Source organism: Tachypleus tridentatus, chromosome 7 (genome assembly GCF_004210375.1).
Source record: "Tachypleus tridentatus isolate NWPU-2018 chromosome 7, ASM421037v1, whole genome shotgun sequence".
In the NCBI taxonomy this organism is placed as follows: Eukaryota; Metazoa; Arthropoda; class Merostomata; order Xiphosura; family Limulidae; genus Tachypleus; species Tachypleus tridentatus.
In genome coordinates, this window is record NC_134831.1 from 138,497,496 (window position 1) to 138,502,885 (window position 5,390).

The window sequence follows — 5,390 nt, forward strand, 5'->3', positions numbered from 1 at the left end:
TCAAACAAATAAAACGATTTTATTATCATTAAACGGGCTGAAGTATGCATTCTTCTTTTAACCAAATAGTGTACAAGAGCTCACCTGCAATAAAAGTCGTTACAATATTGGTATTAGGAGTGGGATCATCGGTAGATATAAAATAAGATCCAGTGGCTTCATATGCTTGAAGTACATTGAAAATTGAATGCAAAAAAGAAAGTTACAGAAAATTAAACGAAGAACAATAACAAAGAGACAAAATATTAAAAGAGGAGAAAGAAAAGAGCAGGACAATTATGAGAAAACCTAACAGAAAAATATAAAATGGAAAGAAAAACACTTTGTTAGGAGGAGAATTATAAGAACGAAAAAATATTTTTACAGAAGAATTATGAAGAAAAATCAATTTATTTAAGCAGACGAGATAAAAGAAACTATAGAAAATGTACAGAATAAATTTGTAAAATCAATGATGATATACAGAGAGATTAGAAAAATGGAAATGAAGTAAAAAAAGGACTACGACGTAAAACTTTAGTGATACAAAGATTGTAACAAAATCAAAGGAAATATAAGAAAGACGTTAATGAAGTAAAAATGGGCAATTTATATGAGAATAAAACTTTTAGAAACTGATTTTCTAAAGCCTCGATTTTCTCTGTATCCTTGCGAGAATATCAACCAACATGCTATGCAATATGGAATAGAAGAACCCGATAAAAACCTCTCCTGCTAGGCCTAAAACCTGATGCCCAGATGTCAGTATGTATCCAAGAAATAGGATTTTCACACATTGTGTATTATGAAAGAGACTGAGGATAAAATTTACCTTAACACTCTCTCAAATTCGAACCCTGAGAAAAATAACATCTGATCCTCAACTTTTACCAATATGATTCAGTTGCTTACGACTGCAATACTTTCCTGGACAACTACAGCTACACCACTAGTTCATTATGTTATAGAAATTAGTGGCCAAGTCCAATAACTTTTACCGTTTGAAAAATGTACGGACATTCTTAACAACTATTAGCCACAGGTGGCCACCATCTCAAGCAGATTTGAAATTTGACATCTGAAGGATATTTCTAAAGCGAATCTTAGCAGCAGATTTCCTGATGATGTGGAATGACTTGCTAAATTATAGTGTTTAGATGTTCTATGTGAATTAAAGTATTTGTTAGCATGCGACCATATTGTAAATGTCATAACAGATGAAGGTATTCGAATTATGATAGAGAAAAATAGGTGCAGATCTTCCACGGAAGCTAACTACTGGTTCATGGTGCATATAAACATCTACCAGCACCATCCAGGAGTTGTTGGACCATCACATCAAATAGTGACTACAGTAACTCACTTACTTTAGCATAAAATACTCTGCGTATCAGAGTTTTCTTATAGCAAAGCCACATCGGGCTATCTGTCGAGTCCACCGAGGGGACTCGAAACCCTGATTTTAGCGTGTAAATCCGTAGACCTACCGCTATACGAGCTGGGGAACAAAAATACTCTCGGAAAATCCATACATATTATTGGTTTTTGATATAAATCTACTAAAATTATAGATAATGGGTTTCTCTCATTATTAGCATTTTCAGAAAATCATCACAAATCAATCTTTAATTGTAAGCCATCTAGAAATATCATGCTCACAATTTAACTACACCTACTATAGTTTTTTGGATATCAAAACTTAAATTGCTGTTTTTTTTATTATATTTAATGAATGCTATTCATTGACGTAAATGATACTGAAAGCATATCTATGCACTGAATGTTTACAATTTAACTCATAAAGAATGATCTTTAACCTCATGTAACTGAAATCTTTCCTTGTTCCTTGATGCGAATCAACAATGTTCTCATAGTTGTTCCAATGTGGATTTAATTAGATCGAAAAGATGAGTATTAAAGTCACCAACGCAGGTAAGTTTAAACAAGGGCATGTTATTCTGCACGTTAGCAATTACGCTTTAGAATGCTTAACGTGGGAACCACATTCATGTTTAGCTTTTTATGATGTAAACTCGAACATCCACACATTCTAGAATGAGTGTCGTGTAAGTTGAAACATCTCAATGCTATTTAAAAAAACAATAGTTAATTTCTTCAAAGTTCTAACAGATTACGTTGTCTGATATATGTGTAAGAGTTCGATTTATTTAAGACATTGTTTAATTATTCTCACTTTTCGTTAAAAAAAAGGTTTAAAAACTTAGCATTTCCTCAGGTAAATGAACGAATATATGCAAGAGATATATTTTAAAGAAAACGTAGAATTCTATTAAACGTAATAAAAATAAATTCTTGTCCTATGTGGTTAGCAATATACTTTAAAATACATCACGGGAGTCTATAAAGAAAGAGAAGAAAATTAGATACTTTCTCTAAAATGGTTTGGTTTCAATTTCGCCTAAAGCTACTCGAAAGCTATCTGCGCTAGCTGTTCCTAATTTTGCAGTGTAAATCTAGAAAGAAGGCGGCTAGTCATCACCACCCACTGCAAGCTCTTGATTTACTTTTTTACCAACGAATAATGTGATTGACCGTCGTATTGTAACGCCCCCACGGCTGAAAGGGCGAGTATGTTTGGTGTGACGGGATTCGAACCTGCGACCCTAAGATTACGAGTCGAGCGCCCTAATCTACCATTTGGCTATGCCAAACCGCATCAAATACTGACAGATGGCTCTGCGGTTTTAGAGAAAGAACAAGATAAGGTCAGCACTAGATTAAACGAAAAATAATTATTTAAACTTCGGGTGGCATTCCTAACACGTTGTGCTATTACCAAACTTCTTGAAAATAATTAATTTTGTTTGTTTGTAGTTAATTATAAGTCTCACCACTAATCACTGAGCAGAGAATCACTTATCGGTTTCAAAATTAATTCTCTATAAACTGTATCAAGTTTTTGTGTGTTGTTTTATACACTACATGGCCCAAAGTATGTGGACACTCGACCATATCACCCATATGTGCTTCTTGACCATCTCATTCCAAAACCATGGATATTAATTTGGAGTTGGTCCCTCCTTTGCTACTGAAACAGCCTCCACTCTTCTGGGAAGGCTTTTCACTAGATTTTGAACATGGTTACGGGAATTCGCTCCTATTCAGCCACAAGAGCATTAGTGAGGTCCGGCGCTGATGTCGGGCGTGAAGGCCTGGCTTGCAGTCGGCATTCCAATTCATCCCAAAGGTGTTCGATGGAGTTGAGGTCAGAGCTCTGTGCAGGCTAGTCAAGTTCTTCCACACCAATCTCGGCAAACCATGTCTTTATGGACATCGCTTTGTGCACAGGAACATTGTCATGCTGAAACAGAAAAGGACCTTCTCCAAACTGTTGCCACAAAGCTGGAAGCACACAATTCTCTAGAATGGTATTGTGTGCTGTAGCAGTAAGATTTACCTCCACACGAACAAAAGAGCCTAGCTAAAACCATGAAAAACAGCCCCAGACTATTATTCCTCATCCACAAAACTTTAAAGTTGGCACTATGCCTTCAGGCAGGTAGCGTTATCCTGGCACCTGCCAAGCCCAGATTCGTCCGTCAGACTGCCAGATAGTGAAGCGTAATTTATCACTGCAGAGACGCGTTTCCACTGCTTCAGAGTCCAATGGCGGTGTGCTTTACACCACTCCAGCCGACGCTTGGCTTTGCGCATGGTGATTGTAGGCTTGTGTGTGGCTGCTTGGCCATGGAAACCCATTCCATGAAGCTCCTGACGAACAGTTATTGTATTGGCGTTGCTTCCAGAAGTAGTTTGGAACTCGGTAGTGAGTGTTGCACTGTGGACAGACGATATTTATGCGCTACGCGCTTCAGCAGTCAGCAGTTCAATTCTGTGAGCTTGTGTGCCCTACCGCTTCGTGGTTGAGCTGTTGTTGCTTCTAGACGTTTCCACTTCACAATACCAGCACTTGCATTTGACCAGGGCAGATCTAGCAGGGCAGAAATTTGACGAACTGACTTGTTGAAAGGTGGCATCCTCTGACAGTGCCATGTTGAAAGTCACTGAGCTCTTCAGTACGACCCATTCTACTTCCTATGTTCGTCTATGGAGATTGCATAGCTGTATGCTTGATTATATGCACCTGTTAGAAATGGATGTGGCTGAAATAGCCAAACCCACTAAATAGAAGGGGTCTTAACATAATTTTGGCCACGTAGTGTACACTCTGTAACGTATACCGAATGTAATATTCTTATAAACAGTTCTGTTTAAATTGAACTTAAACGACTTCTGTTGTGCGATGCTAGATTTTTAACCCTTTTTAATATCGAAGCTATTTAAATTTCTAAGATGTTTTAACAAACATTATATTACGTCTTGTATATTCTGGTGGTTATGGCTCGTAAGATGTGTGTTGCAGGATTAAAACCTCTCTTTGAACACGTCCGAACTCGCAACCGCGGAAATGTTATAAAGCGACGGCCAGTTATAGCTTTTACTGGGGGTAAAGAGTAGACCAAGAAGTAACTGTAGGCAGTGCTGACTAATTTTTTCCCTCTATCGTATCTCCTTAAAATTAGGGACTGATAGTGTTGATACTCCTCCAGTAGTTTTGAGAGACAAATTCAACTAACAAACAAACAACTACATATTGTACTTAATGTCACAGTAGTAAACAGCTCATATATATTTATTATTTTAAAATGGAGCCTCTCAACACCTATGTCAGGAGATCGTTTTGTTTGTTTGTTTAAAATTAAGCACAAAGATACACAATGAGCTATCTGTTCTCTGCCCATCACGGGTTTCGAAACACGGTTTCTAGCGGTGTGAGTCCAAGACATACAGTTGTGCCGCTAGAAAGATCAGGAGGTGTAATTGCAGATTAATGCCTTGTTACTGGGAGACTGATGAATGTTCAGCTTTAACCTTGAACGATCTTTTTGCTCTGACTTGATCTATAAAGGCTGTTTTTATTTATCACATCTTTGAATTATTGTGAGACGATGCAACGTTGTTATAATACCCAAAAAAGATTGACATAAAATAACTAAAACAATACAATAATAAAAATTAATAGTTATCTGTGTTTGTCTCTGAAATGCATCCTTAGCAATCACGTATTAAATTTGCAGTAAAAAAAAAAGAAAATGTTACTCGTCATTTCTACAGTATGTGACAGACAAACCCTGTCAACACTACACAATACACATGAATTGTATTACAGTTCATAAATTCAGCTTTTAACAGCGCCTAAAGTGGTTAACAAATATAAATATTTTTTAATTGACTGTACTGTTAGATAAAAGGTTTGAGTTTTGACTTTATGAAAATGTAATTACATTTTGTTGTTGTTATTTAGTGGATAGGTTTTTAAAATTTAATGCAGCTTAATATTTGTGAATTATCAGATGATGTGGAATTAAAACAATCAGTGATACGAAAAC